This window comes from Pteropus vampyrus, unplaced genomic scaffold, assembly GCF_000151845.1.
Source record: "Pteropus vampyrus isolate Shadow unplaced genomic scaffold, Pvam_2.0 Scaffold151, whole genome shotgun sequence".
Classification (NCBI taxonomy): Eukaryota; Metazoa; Chordata; class Mammalia; order Chiroptera; family Pteropodidae; genus Pteropus; species Pteropus vampyrus.
The window spans coordinates 4,592,185-4,617,191 of NW_011888932.1; the positions used below are offsets into that span (position 1 = coordinate 4,592,185).

At 36.7% G+C, this 25,007-nt stretch overlaps 1 protein-coding gene across 2 annotated transcripts in view; it reads left to right on the top strand.

Annotated features, from left to right (window-relative positions):
* SGIP1 (SH3 domain GRB2 like endophilin interacting protein 1) overlaps positions 1-25,007 on the top strand; it is a 194,900-nt gene that overhangs the window by 14,163 nt on the left and 155,730 nt on the right. The gene's annotated exons all lie outside the window — the stretch shown is intronic.

The window sequence follows — 25,007 nt, forward strand, 5'->3', positions numbered from 1 at the left end:
GACAAAGCTAACAAACCAAGTGAATAAAAAAGAGTTTCAGATGGTGGTAAAATCAATAAAAGTAAGTAAAAATCATGTGGAAGAAAATGAGGAGTGGTGGTGAAAGCTATTTTAGGTGGTCAGGGAAGGCATTTAGGCTGTGACATGCAAAGCTCTGGGAACAGAGTATTTCAAGAGTGAGAAATACAGAGGTAGAGGGTCTGGAACTTGGTAAACTCAAGGAATAAAAGGAAAGTCAGTGTGGCTGCAGACCAGTGAAGGAGGCAGAAGGAGACAGGAGAGAAAAAAAGCAAGATTCAGATCAGGTAGGGTTTTGTGAGCAACTGAGATGATTTGGAAGTGTTTCAGAGGGAATGGGAAGCCACTGGAGGGATTTAAGGAGAAGGTCGTGCTTCCATTGTATCGGCAAACAATTACTTTAGATGTTGGATGGACTTGAGTAGCTATACATGGCATTCTGGTTTTTTGTTTGTTTGTTGACTTGTTTGTTTGAGAGGAGGTTGTCTTGAATGAAATCTGTATCTGAGTAATAAACACTCTAATTTTATTTAAATCTTACGTTTATTTTGGGGAAAGCTAAGAGAGATTGGAAAGGATTGCGGTGCCCTTTCCAAAGCCAGTTGTCACTGTCATGGCTGAGGTCTGAGGTCTCAAACTGGAAGTTTAATTCAGCTATTGAATAAACTCTTTTTCTAACCCAAATGGTCCTGGTATTAGATTTCTTCTGAGGCATATTGACAGGTGAAAAAATGAAGATATTAGAGATCCAAGTATATTATGTGTTTTTCATTTTCACGTACTTGTTTTTAAATAGCTTTGAGACACTTTAATCCTTTGATAGTCATTTTGATACCGAATCGGTTAATTTATTAGGCAGGCTTTTATCACTGAGGCTCTTTCTTTCTAGTTTGGATCAGAAAGATAGAAGTACTTAAGAAATCTTGCTGTTGACAGAGGATGACCTCTCTGTGTTCCATTTTTCTCCCAAATGTTTTCATTAAACTCTCTTGTGTCCCTCTTTGAGTTTCAGTGACAGAGATCCCAACTATCTCCTTTAACTGGCTTTACCTGTGCATTCCCTGCTGGTGTTGAAACTGTCTATGAAACTCTAAAATGTATTTGTAGCCCAGAGGAAAATATATGAGGCTTCCTGTAGGTGAGATTTGTTCCTGTCCCAGTATTCTTTATACTAAGGACTCTAATTTTCTTTCCTTATTACTTATTTGATATAGCAGATAAGTGCACAGGCTTGGAAGTCAAAACAAACCTAGGTTCAAATCCTGCCTCTGCAACTTACTGGCTGTGTGCCTTTGGGTAGGTCTGAGCTTCAAGAGGTTTGTTTGTTTGTTTGTTTGTTTGTTTGTTTCTTAGATTTTTAATCTACCACAAATTCACAAGATTATCAGCAAGTATTTATTGAGGCTCCAAACATAGTGCTAGGTACTAGGTTGTGTATGGTGAGCAAACATCATAAACACAAGCCTTGTGGAGCTTACAGTATAGTAACAAAGAAATTAAATTAATATAGATAACTAAATGACTATAAATGAGAAAAGTGCTATGAAGAAAGCGCTGAATGATGTGATGAGACCTGACCTGGTAAAATGGGGATTAGTCAAAGTTGTTGCAAGCATTACATGACACTGTGCTTTCAACCTATTTCTTATGACTTTTGCGTTCACTTGATCATAGCTGTCCTTTTCGTTATTATTATCATTGCTATTGTCATTAATATTACACACATTCCATGCCTGTATATACCCTGCTTTAGCGAGCTTTCGAGAACTTGATAGATGGTGCTCCAAAAATATCTATTGACTGTGTTCTTGATGACTTGCCTAGAGCAGCTCTGCATCTGTGCTCCCTGACTGCTGCCAGTTTACCTAGTTTCTGACCTGGAATTTGAGCAGTTTCTGCAGATAGCCTCTCATATTTTAGGTTCCAGTTTCTGCAGATAGCCTCTCATATTTTGGATGCCTTGACTCTCTCAGATTCCTTAGAAAGCTTCTGATCTTATTGCTCTACCTCCTAAATGAACGTTAACCAAATCTCAGCATAACAACTGCCTTGTTGCTAAGCTATTCCAGAAGGAAGAAGGAACCTTTTAGATTTTCTGAAAGAAAAAGAATGCTTCTCTCTCTATTGAAGCCCTTTTGAAGAGCCCATTGCTACACCCATTCTACACTATAAGCACCTGTTCAGCTGGATTATGAGCCTGAAGGATATTTCTTCTCATCATTTTCCAGAAAGTATTTCTTATTTACCACTTACCTAGCGCCTAGGCCCTAAATCTAACCCTAAGACTTTTCCATTTCTCTATGCCGAAGCCTATGAAAATGTGATACATCTTTGTCTAGTTACAAATCCAAATATATAGTTCTTTATATAATTTCAGCATAGTATAATCCACCTAATCTAATTGCCAGATCAAATTATTTAATCTTGATCCCTTCTCTTGAGTTTTCTGCCATCTTCTATCTTCGTGGCAACCCACTTCAAGTTGGCACATTGAAGAACAGAGTTGTTGTTCTCTGATAAATTATAACTAAGATACGAAGGCAGGTTTTTAATGAAAAATGGAATGCTATAAACTAGCTACGATTCTGGGTATGGGATACAAGTGAGTAAAACACATAGTCCTTGCTTTCAGGGAGCTTGCATTCCATTATGAGGAGACAAAGCTAACAAACCAAGTGAATAAAAAAGAGTTTCAGATGGTGGTAAAATCAATAAAAGTAAGTAAAAATCATGTGGAAGAAAATGGGGAGTGGTGGTGAAAGCTATTTTAGGTGGTCAGGGAAGGCATTTAGGCTGTGACATGCAAAGCTCTGGGAACAGAGTATTTCAAGAGTGAGAAATACAGAGGTAGAGGGTCTGGAACTTGGTAAACTCAAGGAATGAAAGGAAAGTCATTGTGGCTGCAGACCAGTGAAGGAGGCAGAAGGAGACAGGAGAGAAAAAAAGCAAGATTCAGATCAGGTAGGGTTTTGTGAGCAACTGAGATGATTTGGAAGTGTTTCAGAGGGAATGGGAAGCCACTGGAGGGATTTAAGGAGAAGGTCGTGCTTCCATTGTATCGGCAAACAATTACTTTAGCTGTTGGATGGACTTGAGTAGCTATACATGGCATTCTGGTTTTTTGTTTGTTTGTTTGCTTGTTTGTTTGAGAGGAGGTTGTCTTGAATCAAATCTGTATCTGAGTAATAAACACTCTAATCTTATTTAAATCTTACGTTTATTTTGGGGAAAGCTAAGAGAGATTGGAAAGGATTGCGGTGCCCTTTCCAAAGCCAGTTGTCACTGTCATGGCTGAGGTCTGAGGTCTCAAACTGGAAGTTTAATTCAGCTATTGAATAAACTCTTTTTCTAACCCAAATGGTCCTGGTATTAGATTTCTTCTGAGGCATATTGACAGGTGAAAAAATGAAGATATTAGAGATCCAAGTATATTATGTGTTTTTCATTTTCACGTACTTGTTTTTAAATAGCTTTGAGGCACTTTAATCCTTTGATAGTCATTTTGATACCGAATCGGTTAATTTATTAGGCAGGCTTTTATCACTGAGGCTCTTTCTTTCTAGTTTGGATCAGAAAGATAGAAGTACTTAAGAAATCTTGCTGTTGACAGAGGATGACCTCTCTGTGTTCCATTTTTCTCCCAAATGTTTTCATTAAACTCTCTTGTGTCCCTCTTTGAGTTTCAGTGACAGAGATCCCAACTATCTCCTTTAACTGGCTTTACCTGTGCATTCCCTGCTGGTGTTGAAACTGTCTATGAAACTCTAAAATGTATTTGTAGCCCAGAGGAAAATATATGAGGCTTCCTGTAGGTGAGATTTGTTCCTGTCCCAGTATTCTTTATACTAAGGACTCTAATTTTCTTTCCTTATTACTTATTTGATATAGCAGATAAGTGCACAGGCTTGGAAGTCAAAACAAACCTAGGTTCAAATCCTGCCTCTGCAACTTACTGGCTGTGTGCCTTTGGGTAGGTCTGAGCTTCAAGAGGTTTGTTTGTTTGTTTGTTTGTTTGTTTGTTTCTTAGATTTTTAATCTACCACAAATTCACAAGATTATCAGCAAGTATTTATTGAGGCTCCAAACATAGTGCTAGGTACTAGGTTGTGTATGGTGAGCAAACATCATAAACACAAGCCTTGTGGAGCTTACAGTATAGTAACAAAGAAATTAAATTAATATAGATAACTAAATGACTATAAATGAGAAAAGTGCTATGAAGAAAGCGCTGAATGATGTGATGAGACCTGACCTGGTAAAATGGGGATTAGTCAAAGTTGTTGCAAGCATTACATGACACTGTGCTTTCAACCTATTTCTTATGACTTTTGCGTTCACTTGATCATAGCTGTCCTTTTCGTTATTATTATCATTGCTATTGTCATTAATATTACACACATTCCATGCCTGTATATACCCTGCTTTAGCGAGCTTTCGAGAACTTGATAGATGGTGCTCCAAAAATATCTATTGACTGTGTTCTTGATGACTTGCCTAGAGCAGCTCTGCATCTGTGCTCCCTGACTGCTGCCAGTTTACCTAGTTTCTGACCTGGAATTTGAGCAGTTTCTGCAGATAGCCTCTCATATTTTAGGTTCCAGTTTCTGCAGATAGCCTCTCATATTTTGGATGCCTTGACTCTCTCAGATTCCTTAGAAAGCTTCTGATCTTATTGCTCTACCTCCTAAATGAACGTTAACCAAATCTCAGCATAACAACTGCCTTGTTGCTAAGCTATTCCAGAAGGAAGAAGGAACCTTTTAGATTTTCTGAAAGAAAAAGAATGCTTCTCTCTCTATTTAAGCCCTTTTGAAGAGCCCATTGCTACACCCATTCTACACTATAAGCACCTGTTCAGCTGGATTATGAGCCTGAAGGATATTTCTTCTCATCATTTTCCAGAAAGTATTTCTTATTTACCACTTACCTAGTGCCTAGGCCCTAAATCTAACCCTAAGACTTTTCCATTTCTCTATGCCAAAGCCTATGAAAATGTGATTTTTAAATTCTGATATCATCAGTGTGTATACGACACACACATTCTTGTTCAATTCCTGTAATACTATGAAACATCTATAATACCTCACATAAAAATTTCTGACTAATAAAAAAATGAGTAAACATCCTATTCTCCAGGATGTCTTTGTCCTGTTTTTAATCAAATTGGTTTGCAGTTTCTCAAATTTTACTTTAAAGGTTTCTATGGGCACTATATTTTACAGCACTTTAATAAACTACCTCGGATGTTTCAGAGAAATTCACAATGTCTTCTATGCTAGAATGAGAAATCTATTTCCTCTTTTTGCTTAACAATCTATTAGACATACGCTCTAGCTTCAGTTATAATAGAATTTTTATTTTATAGCATTTCAGGGGCAATTCAATCATCAGTTGACTTTTGTTTAATATGACAAATAGTTATTCTGACTGGTTTGGAAACGATTATAGTTTCCAATTCCATATTAATAGCTTCATCATAGTTAAGACTTAACACTCCTTTTGATTTTGATATTCCTACCAAATGCTCAGCTCTCAATAACCATAATAAAATGTGTATTTAGAAATGTGTAAAAATATGTAGATTATTTCCAAGTTTATTTATAAACCTGAAATAGAGCATTTATGCTATTTGCTCTGCAGTAAATACAAATATAGCCCTTAGGTTTTGCCTTTTTACCTGCTTGCTGTGTTTCTTGTTCCCATCACAGCTTCTTTAGTCAGAGCAGGTAAAACAAACAGTATAGATGAACTCCATATGTAAGGCACATGCCCCCAAAGTGTGCAGAAGTCCAAGACTGTAGGTTCTCTGAGGGTGTAATTGACTCATAGAAAGGTGGGCCACAGTCACTCGAAGTTGATAGTAATGATTGTCATTATTATTACTAAGAATAATTTATCAGTGTCTCAGGATCTAAGTGGGGGACTATATAAATGGCATACCACCTATCTTTCATCATAACTCTATGAGTGTTATTCTTAATCCCTTTTGATAAATGAGGCAAAAGGCTCCAGGTCATATGCATAGCTTGGAAATGGCAGAGCAGAAGGAAACCACCGAGTCCCTGATTTTGTGATCTCTGAACCACCACGTTCAATGACTGCCAATCATCATCATGGGCTGGTCTGAAGAAGCTGAGATGTTGAGGCTCTTGTCCATTGTCAAGAGCAGTCCCAGACTTCATATGGGACCTCTTCCCCACTCAACACTCTGACTGAGCTCTTGAGTATGCTTGTTTTGCTGACTATGCATTTTAAAGATTCTTTACCGATTTCAGCAAATTCATTTAGCAACACAATTTTCAGGCTGTGCTAGGCTTGGTTCCTCCACTTCCTCCTCCTTTTTTATACTGTGTGCTATTTTCTACTGTCACACAGCTCCTTCTATCTTCCCTCGTTTCTTTTCATGTTCTCTTACCTGGTTTGCATTGTGTTGCTGCTTCCTGAATTCCTGTTCATTGGCTCTGCCCTGGCTGCCTTCCTCATCCACTTGGGCTTAGGTAGCAGTAAAGCAGCCTTGATAAAAAAGCAAGCAGAGGCTGCATGAGTCAAATCCTGGCCCTTCACTTTCTAGTTGTGCAATCTTAGCTAATTTACTTCTCTTCTCTGTGCCTCTGTTTTCTGTTTTCTCAGCTTTGAAATCAATATTACTATACTAATCTCATATAATTATTATAAGGAATTCATGAGCTAACATGTATAAAGCATTTCAGTTCAGTGTCTGGCACAGACTAATCACTCAATGAATTTTATTTTTTATATTTGCATGATGGCAATTTATATCAGAAAATCCCATCATTCAGTTGAGAGAGAAATGATTTCAAACACTATAAAGAAAACCCTTCCCCTAGGAAGAAAACAAAACGAGTTGTCCCTTTAAGGTGCTTCTCATTTCTTCATTTTCAAGTTCCCCTGGGCCACAACAAAGCGTGTTGGCCAGCTGCCACTGAGACCTCAGAGACCAGAACATCAGCCAAGTTTTGTTTTTCTCTTAACTCTTGTAATTCCTTTCTCACCAAATCCCCACCATCCATATGTATAATGCAGAAGTGTGTTCCACGTTTGGGTCATGGTTGACCTGTGTCTTGTGGTCTTAGAGGGCTGGGCAGAAAGCTGAAGGAATAATGGTTTTCTGTTCACTTCCCCCACAACATTCATGCATCAGAGCACATACGATAACTTGTGTGCAGATGAGGAGTTAGTCTAAAGAAGAATTCAAAAAGACCCTCAGAGCCAGCTCTGTCCAGTGCTTTTCATGAAGCATTTCATTTGATGCTCATGGCATCCTCTAACAGATGGTTTTTTGGTTGTTTTTTTTTTTAATTGTAAAAATAAGATCATCAACAGTGGAGCCAAGAGAGTTAAGTAATTTGACTAAGGTCTACCTGATTCTAACATCTGTGCTCTTAACCACATCATAGTCCTGTTTCCCTCATGTTGCCGTACACTCTCCTTCCTATACTACCCTCTACTGGCCTCAGTTTCCTCATCTGTAAAATGACAGAGTTTGGCATGATGACTTGGAGTTCCCTTTCAGCTCAGGCATTCTGGTACTCTGGGTGGCATCTGAGTTTAGAAGCACTGTTGCTGGCGGTCATTCTCTGAGTGTTCATATGAATGAGATCGGACAGGCCTTATTTGTTCATTGCTGCTTGGTTAATGCTGCGACTGTCTGTCACTGTCTCTGAATCACATTATAGCTCCCATTATCATGTCTCCTGTACCCATCACACACACTTTGTTCCATTACCACTGAGCCAATCCTCTTAGGAATCCAATAGAGCTTCAAGACTTCTCTTCTGATAGCAGCTGAATGTCTTGCCTTGACCCACAATTTTATATAATTTCATAAGGAAATTTTGAAATTTCCTGAGAGTTTAAACAAGGCTGGACTTAAGTATAGAAGAGAGAGAAGCCAACAACCATTGAATTCTACTGAGGTAAGTATCTTTCCCTTGTTTTTCTTAGTTTTGTGAGATTAGGTACTTTCTTCAAGGTTCAGACAGAATAAGGCTCCATAGCTTGTTTAGAGAAATCAAATTTGAGTCCGCTTATGTTTTTAAGCACTACTGGGACCATTCCCTTGGTGTAGTAATAGAAAGAGACACCAGATTAGAAATTTTATTCCAACTTCACTACAAATTTTCAATGTGCTGTTTTGTTAAGACACACTTTATTAACAATCAGTCTATAAAATTGATTATCTTTAAACTGAGTAATCTTAGAAATTCTATATCTTGAACTACCTTAATGCTTTAATTATCTCAACTGGTTAGGAGAACATGGCATCGCATTTTATTCTCCTTTCTCTTTTCTCAAGTACTATTATTTCTCTCTTCATATGCTTCTCTGTATTCTTCTCCTCTATTTCTGTCACCCACCACTGTAAATCTGGACCTTATTTCACTCCTGGAATCCTGAAATAGATTGCAAGCTGTCCATACTCCCAGTATCTACCCAGTTTCCCTTTTCCCTCCAAGTCCTTCGTGTGTGTCATATATATATGCTTGTGGTATCAAATTCTCCAGGCTTTCATAAGCAAAAACTGCCCAAAATAAACTTTTTGTTCTCCCATGTCCCCCATCTTTATCTTCTCTCTGAAACTTTTTCGAGGCTGTTTTTTGCAACTCTCTTCATAAAACTCTTCCAAGACCTTCGAGGTCCAACCCAAGTATAAAAAAGATCTCTGTCCCTTTTGTTCATGAAGAAGCAAATATCCTGAGCACAAGCACAATGCTAGGCACATAATGAGCACTTAATATTATTATTAGTAGTAAATATTTATTGAATTAATGTATGACTTCTGCCAAGGTATCCTTGACTACTTCATCCTATATGCATATCAAGATTCTTTAAACCCCAATGGCACCAATTTAGCAGCTCTATGATCTTATAGCGTCACAGAGTTGCTTTATTTTCATACACTTAAAGAAGGATAAGTTCAATGAAATCAAAGAATAATTTTGAATGGGTGAAATCCTAGCCCTGGCCATTTCTCTTACAGACTAAAGGAAGAAGAAGCTCTTCTTATGTGTCAGGCCTTGTTCTGATTGCTCTATCGATACTTTGCTCACTGAAATATTACAACATTGTGAGGTAGGTGCTATATTATCTCCATTATATTGACGTGAAAATTGAGTTCCAGAGAAGTTAAATAACCTGCCCAAAATAAGAAAGCTAGAACATGGTTAAACCATCATTCAAACCCAGAGATTCTGGCTAGAGTGTGCAATCATCTGTATTATACTGTGCTACCTCTCATACCACTGTAGGTGCAAGAGATAGCATAGTATAATAAAGGAAAATATTGAATGTATCACTACTAACCCCAAGAATGAATTAAAAAAAAAAACCTGCTAAGTCAGACTCTACAGTCAATGGATTCAGCTCTTATTTATTTATAATCTTCAATAAGATGCTTGCCTATCTTTATATGAACAGCTTGTACTTTTGTGTTTTGGCATTAAATGATAACAACCTTGCTTTAGCTGGAGCTCCTTTTTTTTTTTTTGGTTGTCTTCTCTGGCCCTCCAAAATGTCACATGGCTAAAGGCAGAATGTGCCTTCTTTAAGGACACTCTACTTTCTAGAGCTTCTCTGGCATGCTGTCCTAGGAAGCTCTGCACTGCAAGCCCCTGATCAGCTGAATAAAAATGAAGTGGGCATTTGTATTTCCTCACTGATTGAGTTGGCTCAACCTGAAGTAGGTTCACATTCAAAAAAGCAGAGACAGGCTTGCTTCCAGGCTTGCAATGGAGATGGAGAAAGGCAGGCTGTGTGCCCGGCTTCCTTGCAAAGCATGGCATTGGATATGTGTCACTGGTACCCTTTAAAACCAAGGCTCCAGAACTCTCCCCTTCCCCACCAGTTACACGATGATTTGTGCAAGATGCCCTACTTACGATGCCAATTGGATCCAGTTCAAATGAACTTGCAGATTAGAAAGCATTTTTTAAATAGTGAATGCATCCATCATGGATAAAATGATCTGCAATATAAGATGTCTTAAACTGTCTCCCTCTTAGTTTTTCAAGCTTAATATTTGCTCTGCTTGAAAATTTTTCCTCAGAAAAGTCTAAATCTTGATCATGTGCATTCCAGGAAAATGTCATTTGGTTAAATTATATTTTCTGAGTCCATGTTTAACCATCAACAACTATAATAGGATCTTGAAATTTACAAGTTTAACATCCAGGTTTCCAGTATTTATACAATGCATTTTAGGTTCACAAAAGGAGTAATTTGTAGGTTTCCTGAGACGTGAACATGGATTGCCCACTTAGGGATGCAAGGGTTTAGGTGGGGATGAATTAGAGAATTTATCTAGCTCAGTGTCCAGCAAGCATATCACAACATGCACTGTTATTCTCTGGAGTAGTAATTGTAATTTAGGGATTCTTGTCCAAATGTCAAGGGTAAACTCTACATCTCAATCAGTGAAATAGCTTTAGATTTTTGTACAAATGGTCGTGACATAAAGCTGTTGAATTTCCCACTCCACACTCATGGCCAACGTTGCTAATCAATCAACTGCCCTGGTCAAATGTAGCCTGCATCAGACTCCTCTACAAAAGGTTAATTGGATTGAGTGCTTGAAAATGTGAAAATCACTCACCGTTTCTGGGCTTTGGAAGCTCTAAAATAAGCTGTCTCTCTTTTTTTGCTTTCTACTTTGAGCCTGACATTAAATATAGATTTCTTCATTCTCTGCTCTACATGTTTAGGTCTCTTAGCCCTTGCCAAGCCTTGTTCAAGCACATCAGGAAAATGGGACACTTCATTTTGTCTTTCCAACTCTGCCATTGGATTGGGATAGCTGTTTGGGGGAGGATATGGTAAAGAAAAAGAGGAGTAGGGTCCGGGTTTCATGCAGGACAAAAATAGGTGGACACACACTAGATTACATTTGTATGGCAGCAAAATGATTTGCCTCATCCCTCAGCCAGAAAGTCAAAGATGGGAGAAAAAAGTAAAAAAATAAAATAAAATGTTAAAAAGAAGAAGGAGAAGGAGAAGAAGGAAGGAAGGAAGGAAGGAAGGAAGGAAGGAAGGAAGGAAGGAAGGAAGGAAGGAAGGAAGGAAGTCAATGAGGTACCCTAGAACAGCCTACTTCTTGGCTTCATTTAAAAAGTTTGCCACACACACAAGTAGCTTTTATTAGGAGGGGGACTTTACTAATCTAGAGAAGATACTTAGATTTTATATATTTGTGATTCAATTTCAAATTTTTAATACTTTTTGGATTTTTTCATTATAATTATCTGCTGTCTCAGGTTATAGGCCTATTTTAGTGTTAGTTTGCCCACTAGAGTGTGAGCCTTATGAGGATGATGGGAGAATATCTTTTTTAAAAAAATTTATATCCAAGAAATTAGCAATGTGCCTTGCACATGCTAAGTTTGAATGAGGTAATAAAGAAATAATATTTTGTATGAATGGTTTTATCAGAGTCTCATTTACCATGAACCAATTATAGACCTGTTCCAATGATAACTTCTCTTTATTGTGAAAAGTTTTCTGAAAGTAGGGGCAACTTCATTCATTTCTCTCCTGCTCATTTTATCCTGAGAGCACCACTGGCCTCATGAGTGTGCAGCCTGTGCAGTTACATAAGGCTTAGAAGGGCTCTGCATTTGGTTTAGTGCTCTTTTGTTGCCTTCTTAAAATTCTTAATACTTTCTGAACAAGGAGCCCTGCCTTTTTATTTTGCACCAAGTCCCACAAAGTATGTACCAAGCGGGTCCTGCCCAAGCTCCTACTGTACACGGTGTGCTTGACTGTCATCTGCGGATTAGCCTTTCTTTCCAATTTGGCTTTTCTTGCCCCAAGTTGAACTCACAAGTGATGGCTGTGTTTGTGATGTATGGTTCTGTTGGCTTAATAAGACCCCTTTACAGCATTCATCAGATCAGGAGGAGGCATCCCTTGTCACCTGGGCTTCAGAGGAGTAGTCCTAGAATCCTACCATACAGGCTTTGTAATTTGGTTTCAAAGTGTTAGTGAGGAAAATCTTTTGAGAAGGGGACATAAAGAGGGGTTAGCACATGTGAATGACTTCTAGGCCCTTCCTTCCTGCTGGAGCGAGAGAAGGGAGAACAAGCTGAGCCTTGAAAGCTCCTCAAGAGATCCTTGGGAAACCTTGTTGCTGGACGCCTTTTTCCTGCTTCTCTATCAGGGCTCTAGTATCCTATGATAAATGCTTTTCTGACTGGTAAGCATGTTAAAATGCATGCTCTGATGCAGTAGATCAGGGGTGGGGCTTGAGATTCTTTGTTTCTAATCAATTCATAGGTGAGGTCAGTGCTGCTGGTCTGTGGACTATACTTGGTAGCAAGCTGACAGGTTTGCCATGTTTCAGGATTGAGCAGATCCTGAATTTCTGTTTCATCCTGGCTATGACAGAGCTATCATCTTTCTCTAAAAGCAGTCTGATTTACCCTACCTTCCTAACATACATACTAACAAGCCTGCACAGTGCATGCATGCTTGCTATGACTTAGAATGCTTAGAGCCTCCAATGAGAGAAAAGTCTGACTCAAACTGCCTTAAACAATTAAAAGATTTATTATACACAATTGAAAGAGCAGAGTGTTGAAAATACACTCTAGGAGCAGAAGCATACATGACTTCATAGTTTCATCAACGATCCAGGCTTTCTTCTCTCTACTCTGTCATCCTCAGCATTGAACAATGCCTATGAGTGTTACAAGCATTACTTTCAGATAAAACGATACCCAGAGGCAGAAAGGAGCTGTCTCTGGGGTGTCTCTGTTTAGAACCCACATATGTTTCCCAGAAGCCTCAAGTAAATGTCTCACATTTCAGTTCAGGAGTCTATTCCTACCCCAATGATTTAGCCAGGGGAATAAAATGACTATGATTGGCCTAGCTTAATCAGGATAATCAGGGTCCACTTGCTGGAGCCAGGGAGGAAGAGTTCCTACCCCTGGAAACACATGGATGTGTGGAGGAGTGTATAGCCGATAAAAATCCAGGTTATGTTGGAAAGAGGAAATGTTTTATGACTGAGAAGGGAAGGAATGGGTATTAAGTTGGCAACCAAGCCAGTGTCTACTCATACACGCTCCCCAACAAGAGGCCTTCGTTCCAAGAAGAGCAACAGACCATCTCATCACAGATCTGCAGCAGGGAGCCTGAAGGCACAAATCATCTTTTTTCCTTCACTGGATTAAGCCATCCCTGAAGCTAACCTCTAAAATGTTTGATTTGGTTTTAGAAAAATAATTTTAACTGCAGCTTTTTACTAGGCAGCTGATCGTCAATGTTTAATTACAATGCAGGACGGGAACAATTGTCTGATTACAAAATAAATACCAGGTTGATTTCACCATTGGCCTTACTTGATTGCATGATCTCCATGAATAATATCCTTGTAGCTCATACACCTAAACAAGTAAAGGGAATTCTGAAATCCAATATTTTCTTGATCCAGTTGAAATCTCACAATTTTTGCCAGCGTTGTGCAGCATGGTACTGTTTGGATACTAAATAAATTTTACAGTAAACAGTCAAAAAAAAATAAGACTTCTTGTTAACATTCCTGGAAGACCTAGTAAGTTCTAAAAACTACTTTTAAACGTATGTTATGAGAATTTATCCTTTATACAAATTCCTATAGTTAGAATATGCTTTGAATAGAACTTCTGTCCTCATTTATTTATTAATGGTATTAAAAAAATTAAAAAGGCAGAATAACCTGGTGGGTAAAAACACAGATTCTGAAGTCCAATCACCTGAGTTTAAATCTTAGTTATGTCGCTAACTAGTTGTGACTTTAAGCAAGTTACTTAACCTCTTTTTGCTCAGGTTTCCTTATCTGTAAAATAAAGATAAGGATAGTGCCGACTTCTCTTGGTTGTTGTGAATATTAAGTGTGTGTAAACAGAAGAGTAGCTTGCATAGAGTAAACCTTCTGTAAATATTAACATATTCACATGTTTTTATATGTCTTCCATGAGGTGAGCCCTGTGTTATACATTTTGTCTCTAATCCTTAAAAAAATCCTAAAAGACGATCTAGTATTGCAAATACCAATAACTAATAATAGCTAACATTAAATTGAGCTATGCCTGTGTACTAGGCACTGTTTGGGGTACCAAGCAGGCATCATGTCATTGAAGCTTCTACAATAACCCACAGAAATATGATTTTTCCCATTTTACAGATAAGGAAACTGAAGTACAGACAGACAGAGCATTAGAAAAAATACTTTGGCCTTTTCTAGCTGTGGAAAAATAATCTCAGGGCTTGGCCAAGGAGAATCATTAGAAAAGAAAGAGAGAGCTGATTGTTCTATAAAATGAAGTTGGAAACATTTTAAATATCCAGGAATTACCAGGAGGGAATTTAGAAAGGACGGGAGTGAGCAAGGATTGGTAACAAAGTTAAGGGCTGAGGGACAATAAAGAAATTTGGCAGGTGAAAGGTTTTCTGTGCTAATAATGACATGCAATTTTTAAGAACAGAAATATTTACAATTCAGCTTTAAGTAACCTGCTTTGCTGTAATGTTACCCTTCTTTTGTTTTTTCCTATTTGTTGTTATTGTTAGTTTATTATCCACTGCTCTTTAATGTGTGATATTTAGGGGAAATTGGCAGAGGCGGGGGTGTTAGGAGGCATGTCCTAAAATATCGGCATGATGTACAGAAAAAAATAAAAATCAACTATGAAAGGGAAAACATACCATCAAGAATTCAGTGCAAATAGATCATCTGAGCAAGATATGCTTAAGAGGAATATAATTTAGCTTGTAAACCTTAGAGGTACTGAGAGGAGGGTCAGTGAGTGTATCATGGTCTACAGTGTTGGGGCTTGAGGCAGTTTCTGCTTCGATACTGAGAAGTAGAACATAGGTCAGAAGACTTGGGGCTATCCATCTAGCTGACTCTTGGGTTATTTGGAGGAACACACTATGTCGTAGCAAGAGACTTTAGTAACATATCTAGTCCTGAAACTTCCTTTAATAGATTTGGAAACCAAGACAGGAGAAGAAAGTGACTCGCCTAATTCCAAATAAGGAGAAAGGGGAAAGACCACAATCAGATCTGACTGAATCTGGAAGGCAGTCTACTCTGTCCCTGCTTCTTTCACAAGAGACGATTCTGTGCCTTGAGCATGCTTTCGGAAAATCCTAGTGATTTAGAGCTCTTCAGTAGGCTGATTGGCTTAGCATCTGGGAAATTCTGAATCACATCGGAAGGAATGTTTTGTTTACTTCCTCCTAACAGTGCTAAAGGGGAGAAAGGGTTCTTTTTTTTCCCCCTCCAGCTAATTCACTGGAAGCAGTAAATAAGTTCCCAGTTCATCTGGTCTCACTTGCAACCAGTCTTCCTTTGGTCATCTATTTGCTAGTTTCAGAGAAAGAGTATCATTTGAAATATTTTATTTCTTTTCAGAAGTTAGCAAGGAGAAAGAAGAGAGTCTCTTCCTTAATTCTTCTCTTAGTAAACATGCTGCATCTGCTACTAGTGGCAAGCTCTAGTAACACAGAGATCCCCCACGGAGCAGTCAGTACAGCCAGGAATGGATGTGCATTCAGAGACTGTTAAACCAGGACCATTAGCAATCATCTAGTTCAAGGGGTCAGAAGCCCTTTTTAAATACAAATTAAAGTTAACAGTCAGTTAATAAAAATCAATAAAAGTGGAGCTGCCCGGGTTTAAGTTAGGAGTTGAGAACATCTTAATCTCCTCCTTACCCTGGAGTAGCAGTTCCTGAGACAAGTTCCTAGAGAAGCAATCAGATAATTATTAAGCTTGTCCAGTTTATTTACTCCATCAAGTGATACTCCTTTCAGAGTGACCTTTGCAAGGTCCGATTGCTAATGAGTGGCATGTCTGGACTTGAACTCAGGTATCCTCAAGTTCGGTCCATTGACTCTTCTGTAACTATGACCAAAGTGATAAATGCTCTTTTGATTTCTGTGTAGCCTCAAACTAAGATCTCCTTGGAGGCAGAGAGGGATGAAGTAAGGCTGAAGGCAAGATGTTACTGTGTCCCGTAACCACGGAAAATAAAGTGAAGTAGAGTCAGAGGAAGCTGTGATTTAGCTTGACTGATCTAAACTAATGCATACAAATATTCGAAGAAGGCACACAGAAAATTATTTAGTGTGATTCTTGAGAGTCTTGAGATTTCTTTGTCATCTGCCACTTCCTCTTTACATTAGTCCAAAAATGGTCCAAAAATGCCCTGTAGACCTGAGGAAATGATATACATAGAAAATCATGCTGCACAGGTCATTCCTTTCGTAAAAATATGGTAGTGGGAGATATTCACCAAGCCACACAATTGACTTTGATCCCGTGCCCACTGTCAGCCACACGGTAGGCTAGCTGTGAAACCTTAGGCCCATCACTTCATCTCCCTACAACAGTTGCCTCCCTCACAAGGAGGGAGTGAGAGGATAAATGAGCTATTTATTACACATTAAGCCCTCAGTACAGTGCCTAGTATAGTAAGCACATAATAGCATTGACAAAGACGACAATGAGGAGGAGGAGGAGAATGTAACTAGCTTAATATTAACACTCCCTACAATAACTCCGTGGGGTTTATAGTTATTAAACTCTTCATTTTCCAAATGAAGACACCAAGGTCCAGAGAGTTTAAATGCTCTGCCCAAAGTCACGCAATTGAGAAAGGGACAGAAAACAGGACATAAAACCAGAACTACTTGATTCCAATGCCCCTTTGCTTTCTACTACAATGACCCTTGGTAAACTTCTACTTGGGTTTAATTTCGGGGGTTGTGGGGTTTCCTGGCAACACATAGTCATCTGACATGTAATTTGGTATCTCTCTTTTTGTTTTTATGCTAGAAAACTTATAACCAATTTATTGGCTAAGTATAATTATCTAATTAACTAAAAGAATTTATTCCTTCCTTCTGTTAACATGGACTGTTATTTTCTGTGGCCTGGTATGTATGTATGTATGTATGTATGTATGTATGTATGTATGTATGTATTTTTGTTTTGAACATCATACTGTATTTCTCTTGGGTGTTTCCGAAAACCATCCAGGTTATGAGAAACAAGTGAAAATTCATACTTAAGTATTTGAGGGCTGAATTAGGGTATAGTAGGTATGAAAAGAATAAACCTAGGTTTCTTACATCAAGAAAGTCTCAGTTTAATTGGAGACAATAATACACATGAAAATGATGAGGCAGTAAATAAATTCTAAGTGATAGGGATTTGGGCAGATAATATGAGATAAATCTGAAGGGGAGAGATACCTAACACTGTGTTGTACAGTGGGAAAGACTTTCTAAAATTTGGGCTTAGAGTTTTAAAAAACAAAGTATGTCATAGTGAAATCCAAAAGTTGGAAGTTAAACAAATCATTTTCTTACTCATTTATTCAACATATTTTATTTACCTCCCCTGTACTAGTCTTTGCGTAGATACCAGGCAGTGAGAACAATAGGAATGGCCTTTGCCCTTATAGAATTTAAAGTTTAGTTTGTCAAGAAAAACGTATTAGTTCTACCATGCATTTCCAAGAGAAAGCAAAGAATGACAGATACTGAAATAGAATAGTCTAGTCTGAATTTTAACTATTCATCTTGTTTTCATTAGCCAGTGCATTTTTATTTGAAAGCAAATTTTATTTCAAGTAAATTATTATAGGTTGTTAGGTTCTACCCAGACCAGTCATTACACTGAGTAAAAGATATATTCATTTTAATATCTTCCTTTTATTGGGGGAAGTTAATCATTCAGCTAGAATATGTTGGAACTTAAAACAGAAACTATATAAATATTATTAGAAAGGTACTAGGGCAATTTCTCCAATGGTAAGTTACTCACTTCAGCACACTCTGCCAGCTACTTTACTGTTTGAATCATAGAATCTTTTTCAGATCAACGTGAATAATGAGCAATTGTTGTCTCTTAGTACCATGAAATTTCCTAGGATCCAATTCATTTACATTCGTTTTGATTTTAGGGACATTTGGAATAACTTGATAAAAGGAATTTTTATACTTGCCTCCATAATATTTTATCCTGCAAGAAAAAAATATACTTTTTTCTGGGGTCAGAGTTGTTGTCCCCCCACCCCGAGTAATGAATATTTATCTTAGTATGCAACACAATCTAGTGCAGTGGAATAACACCAAGCTAAGAGAGAGGAACCTGAGATTTAGTTCTAATCACACCACTTGATGGGTTTCAATTTTTCATCTGTGAGGTGGGGATGATAATGACAACAAGATAACTATGAAAGCATAATACAAAGTAGAGAATGTTTATTGTTTTTGTTATGTTAGAATGCATTTACTCTTTCTCTAGTAACAGTATCCAAAAATGTCCTTTGAGGACCAGTCGTTGCTCTATATGGCACAGAGCATGTTGTACAGACCTGGCCAATCAGAACACTAAATGATGATGCTTATAAAAGTAAAATTAACACAGTGATTGGATCAAGGATGGATGAAATATCCAAATTGGTTGAATCAGAATGAATTGTGTGGCATACTGGGATGTGGTACTTTGTGCTTTTGAATTTAAACCTGGGAAGACATGAGCCCGAGGCTATGTTCTCTGAATAGTGGAGCTTGAGAAGGAAGTCCTTCCAGAGAAAGGAGAATTGATTGTTAAACATCGAGGTGCCCTGATGATGTGGTTCGAGTCCCTAGAACAGTCTATGTCTGAAGAAAGTGCCATTCTTGAATTTTCATTTATGTGTACTAATAAATCCCCATTTTGCACTAAAGCAGTTTGAATCAGATTTTCTAATTAGGAAAAAAAAGAGGAGGGGAGATTTTTAAAATTAGCATTAGTAAGACATCTATGAATCTTTCACTTTTTAAACCATTGAAAAGTAGCTATTAATGGCAATGAATACTGTTGTTTTGGTAGTAAGGAAGGAATATAATAACATGAACTTTCTTATCTTACTAACAAGAATACCACCAGATATTTTCAAACATTCAGAACAAAAAATATAGTAATCTATGGGAAAGAAAAATATATTATTTGAAGAAAGTAAATGAGAAAATACCATCATCATTAGAAACCAAAGGCTTTGCCTTAGTGACCTATAAGTTTTTCAAGTTTTGTTTTTGTAAGATTAATCATTTTCGTTATGTTTTAAATTAACATTTTTCTTTATTTTCAGATTTTTCAAAATATAGTTGACATATAACATTGTGTAAGTTTAAGGTGCACCGTGTGATGGTTTGATACACTTATATATTGTGAAATGATTACCACAGAAGGGGTTAGTTAAGGCCTCTATCATATTACATAATTGCAATTTCTTTTTTGTAGTGAGAACATTTCTACTCTTAGTAACTTCAAGTATAAAATAAAGTTTTGTTAATTATAATCACCAAGCTATATATTAGATCACCAAAACTTTCTCATCTTATGACTAGAAATTGAATAAAACTTATTTTCAGATTGGCCTCTTCCACTTGGTTATATGCATTTAAATTTCTTCCATGTATTTTTACAACTCGATATCTTATTTCATTTTATTTTTAATTTTTTTTATTTTTGTTAAGTTTCTTATTTCATTTTAGCATTGCATAATATTCCTTTGTCTGGATGTACCACTGCTCATTTATCTATTCATCTATTGAAGGACATCTTCATTGACTTCCGATTTTGGCAATCACGAGTAAAGCTGCTATAAACATGCGTGTGAAGGTTTTTGTGTGGACGTGTTTTTAATTCATTTGGGTAAATACCAAGGAATGCAATTGCTGGATTGTATGATAAGAATATGTTTAGCTTTATAGAAAACTGCTAAACTGTCTCCCAAAGTAGCTGTACCATTTTGCATTCCTGCCAGCAATAAATGGGAGTTCTTATTGCTCCTCATTCCCAACAACATTTCGTATTTTCATGTTCTAGATTTGGATTTACACATGCATAATGGTATCTCGTTATTGTTTTAATTTGCAATTCCCTAATGACATAAGACATTGAAATATCTTTCTATGCTTACTGACCATCTTCTTTGATGAGATGTCTGTTAAGTTTTCTGGTCCATTTTAATATGTTGTTCATTTTCTTATTGTTGAGTTTTAAGAGGTTTTTGGGATTTTTGAGTGTGTGTATTTTGGATAACAGTTCTTTATTAGATGTGTCTTTTCCTCCCAATCGATGGCTTACCTTCTCATTCTCTTGACATTGTCTTTTGAAGAGCAGAAGTTTTTAATTTTAATGAAGTCTAGTTTACCAACTATTTCTGTCATGGATCATGCCTTTGGTGTTATATCTAAAAAGTTATTGCCATACCCAGTGTCATTTAGATTTTTTCCTATGTTATCTTTTAAGAGTTTAATAGTTCTGTGTTTTACATTTAGGTCAATGATCCGTTTTTTAATGACGAGTATAAAGTCTGACTTTAGATTCATTTTTTCGCATGTGAATGTTCAGTTGTTTCAGCACCACTTGTTGAAGTGGTTATCTTTCGTCCATTGTATTACCTTTCTTTCTTTGTCAGAGATCAATTGACTGTATTTATGTGAGTCTATTACTGGGATCCCTATGCTGTTCCACTGGTCTATTCGTCTATCTCTTGCCAATACCACACTGTCTTGATTACTGTAACTTTATAGTAAGTCTTGCAGTAAGGTAGTGTTAGTCTTCCAACTTTATTCCACTCCTTAAGTATTATGTTGGCTATTCTGGGTCTTTTGACACCCCTATAAACTTTGGAATCATTTTGCCTATATCCACAAAATAACTTGCTGGAATTTTGATTGATACTGCATTGAGAAAAACTGACATCTTGAGAATATCGAATTTTCCTATTCATGACAATAAAAAATTCTCTTCATTTATTTATCTTTGACATCTGCATTAGAGTTTTGTCATTCTCCTCATATAGTTCTCATGCCTAGTTTGTTAGATTTATACCTGAGTATTTTCTTTCTGGAAACGGTATGTTTTATTGCCACTTGTTCATTGCTGCCATATAGAAAAGAGATTGACCTTTGTATAGTGATCTTATATCCTGCAAACTTGCTAGTTTCTGGAGATTTTTGTTGATTTTTTCAGATATTCTGCATATATTATCATATAATCTCTAAATAAAGACAGTTTTACTTCTTCCTTCACAATCTATATGCCTTTTATTTCCTTTTATTGTCTTATTGCATTAGCTTAGATATTCCAGTACAATATTGAAAAGTAGTGGTGACAGAAGACATCTTTATCTTGTTCCTGGTCTTAGTGAGAAAGCTTCAAGTTTCACATCAGTAAATCTAATGCTAGCTGTAGGATTTTTGCAGATGTGCTTTATCAAATTCAGAAATTTCCCCTCTATTCTTAGTTTCCTGAGAGTTTTATCACGAATGGGTGTTGGCTTTTGTCAAATACTTTTTCTTCATCTATTCATATGATCATGTGATTTTCCTTCTTTAGCCTATTCATGTGATTACATTAATTGATTTTTGAATGTCGAACCAGGCTTGCATACCTAGGATAAATCCCACTTAGTTATGGTGTGTAAGTTTTTACATACATTGTTGGATTCAGTTTGCTAATACTTTGTTAAGAATTTTTGCGTATATATTCATAGGAGATATTGGTCTATAGTTTTCTTTTTGTGTGGTACCTTTGTCTGGTTTTGGTGTTAAGGTAAATGCTGCCGTCATAGAATGAATTGGGAAGTATTTCCTCTACTTATTTCTTCTGGAAAAAAATTATAGAGCATTGGTATAATTTCTTCCTTAAATGTTTGGTAGAATTCACCAGTGAACCATCTTAGCTTTATACTGTTTTGTTATTAATTATCGGTTCAAGTTCTCTAACAGATATAGGCCTATTCAAATTTTCTATTTGTTCTACTGTGAGTTTTGGTAGATTGTAGAAAGTTAGAGGACTAACACTTTCAGGGAATTGGCACATTTCATATAGGCTATGAGATGTGTAGGTATAATATTCCTTTATTTTTTTTTAATGTCTATGGGATCTGTAGTAATGTTCTTTTTCTTTTTTTTGATATTAGTAATTTGTGTTCTCCCTCTTTTTTGGTTAGCCTAGCTATAAGCTCGTTGATTTTATTGGCCTTTGCAAGAAACCAGATTTTTAAAAATCTATTATATTTTTAATGCTCTTGACTTTACCATGTGAAATGCTATTAGGTAGGCATGCATAGATTCTCACATCATCATTATCCTAGAAACTTTCCGAAACTTCTGCATGATTTGAGACCAAAAAATCACAAAGTTTATTCCTATGTTTCCATAATCTAGAAATTCATTCCAAGGACTAAATTTAGATTCATTTGGGTCTTTCTTTATATCTCTAGGCTGTACAATTTGTAGTTTACAATAGTCCATAGACAAACATCCTAAAGGCAAGTCAGATTTGAAAGATGTTTCATATTCCCTCCCCAGCTATTAGTAATAAACATCCAACTAGTTTTCTATTTTAGACGTTTTAATACCATCTATCCATCTATCTAACCATCCAACCACCCATTCATATATGCATTTAACAAATATTTATTGACTACCTACTGTATGTCAACCACAGTGCTAAGCATTAAGTGTTCAGTATTGAGGAACGTACACTGTTCTCTGCTGTCATGGAGCTTATATTCTTTCATTTTTACCACTTGCTCACTTGCCCCAATTCCCATCTCCCACTCAAACTTGTAGTAAATTTCCAGTATTTTAATAATTATACCCAAGAATTTTTTGCTCGAATATAGCATTCTCTCTGTTTATCTACTACTTAAATGATGCCAATACAATATTATTAATTTAGTTGCGAAAATGGATTGTGTTTAGAAAAGAACATATCCATGCATAGAAATGTAGGGGTGAAATAAAATCAGGTAGGGGGGTTTGCTTTAAAACCCTTCATTTAAATAGAATAAAGTAAAAGTAGAAAGATCTTGACAACTGTTAAGTGGTTGATATGTATATGGTAATTTTATATTCTTGTGTGTGGGGGTGTGTGTATAGTAAAATTTTAAAAATAGTCCAACCATGTAACTTTCTTTAAAAATAAATATGCTAATTCTCTGCTGACTAAAGAACAAAATCTAAACTCATAAGCTTGCCATTCAAGTCCCTTTATAGACTGAACCCAAACTAGTTTTCAATCTACTTCTCTATTCCTTTGCATAACCCTGTTTCCTAAATCTACCATGCCCTTTCATGACTCCAAATCTCTGTGCTTCCAATTCTCACTACCCAAAATTGCTCTTCTTCTCAAATAGCAAATGCACTCATCCTTAAAGACCCAACACAATATATTTACCACTGAGACAAGGAGCTCAGTCAGAATTAGTCATTCTCTCCAAGTTTCCCATTTATCCATTACTACTTTCCGTATCTCTGTATTTTCAGCACCACCATAGTACCTAGGAAACACGGTGTCTATCAAATGAATGCAATGCATGCGGAGTAAATCATTTCTTTGTGAATATTCTCCTAATGACCTAAAGAGAGTGAATACAGAAGCAGTACTTTTCTGTCTTCCAGTGTTTTTCTCCTGTCTTGTAAATCTCAGAAATTTAACTTCTCAAACATGGAAAGAGAATCATAATTCTAAACTTACAGGCTACAGAAATATGTTAATATTTCATTTGCAAACACCACCAAGAAATTGACTCTGTCATTAAGATTTAATGATTTTTAAACTAGCTGGGATTTATCTTTAGAAAAACACTGAGACTTGATTTCTTTAATGAACTTTTTTTCCTGACCCAGCAATACTTCATTTCTACTTAATTGCTTTGTGTTGACATTAGGTTTAGTTCCTTGGGTTCCTCCCCAAAGTACATCCTCATCAGGCTGCTGCCAAACTGTCTGGATGTAATGCATAATTTTTTCTTTACGATTCATGAATTAAAAAGCATGAAACCATGTGCTTTCTTCTTGCTTTTTCTCTCTTGGGAACTTTTTGTGTTATCACTCTAACATGAGTTTTGAGTCTTGTGAGTGAGTTTAAATCAAATAAACCATTTTTTGATAAAATCTTGATAGTTTTAACCCACAAGACTTTTGTGTGTGTGAATCCTCTAGATAAGTGAATCTTTTCTTCAGTATGGTGAGAGGATATTTTAAAGAAAAGCTTGATCATGAGTCATCAACTAACAAATGCACAAGTACAATATGGTCCATCCATATAATGGAATGTTATTCAGCAATAAAAAGAAATGAAATGCTAATACATGCCACAAAGATGAACCTTGAAAACTTTGTGCTGAGTAAAAGGAGCTAGTCACAAAAGACCATGTGTTATATTATTCCATTTATGGGAAAAGTCCAGAATAGGCAAATCTATAGATACAGAAAGAAAACTAGTGGTTGTCTAGGGCTGGAAGGGTTGGATGGAAAGGGGAAGAAAATGCTAATGGGTGTAGAGTTTCATTGTGGAGCAATTAAAATGTTCTGGAATTAGATAACAGCGATGGCTGCACAACTCTGTGAACATACTAAAAGCCACTGAGTTTTAAACTTATTGCATATAATTTACATCTCAACAAATCTGTTACTTTTCTTTGAAACTTAGGCATGAGAATTTGATACATTATTTTTAAGGTAATATTGGCTGGCCTAACAAACAAACTCAAACATAGTGGCTTCACAGGAGCCACTATTATGTTTTTTCATTCACATAATAGATATTCCTAGTAGGTAATGAGCCTCCCATACATTCATTCAGAGGCTAAGGTACTTTCCATCTTATATCTCTGCCCATCTCTAGAGCCTCAGAGTCCTCCACATTCAGCTGGCAGATGAGGAAAAGTAATGAAAGGGGGAGCTCACAAGAGACAACCTCTCATTCTGTTTGTGAGGTGCTTATAACAGATGATGTGGGACCTGGTGACCAATATGTACCTTGAAGAACTAGATTTCCACCAATTGGTGTCTTATTAGAAAACAAGGCTAAGTTACCAACTACTTTGATATCAAGATAATTATACAAAAAGAAGATAGTAAACACTGAACCATAGCTCAGAGAGGAAGATCATGGATTCTGAATCTCTTGC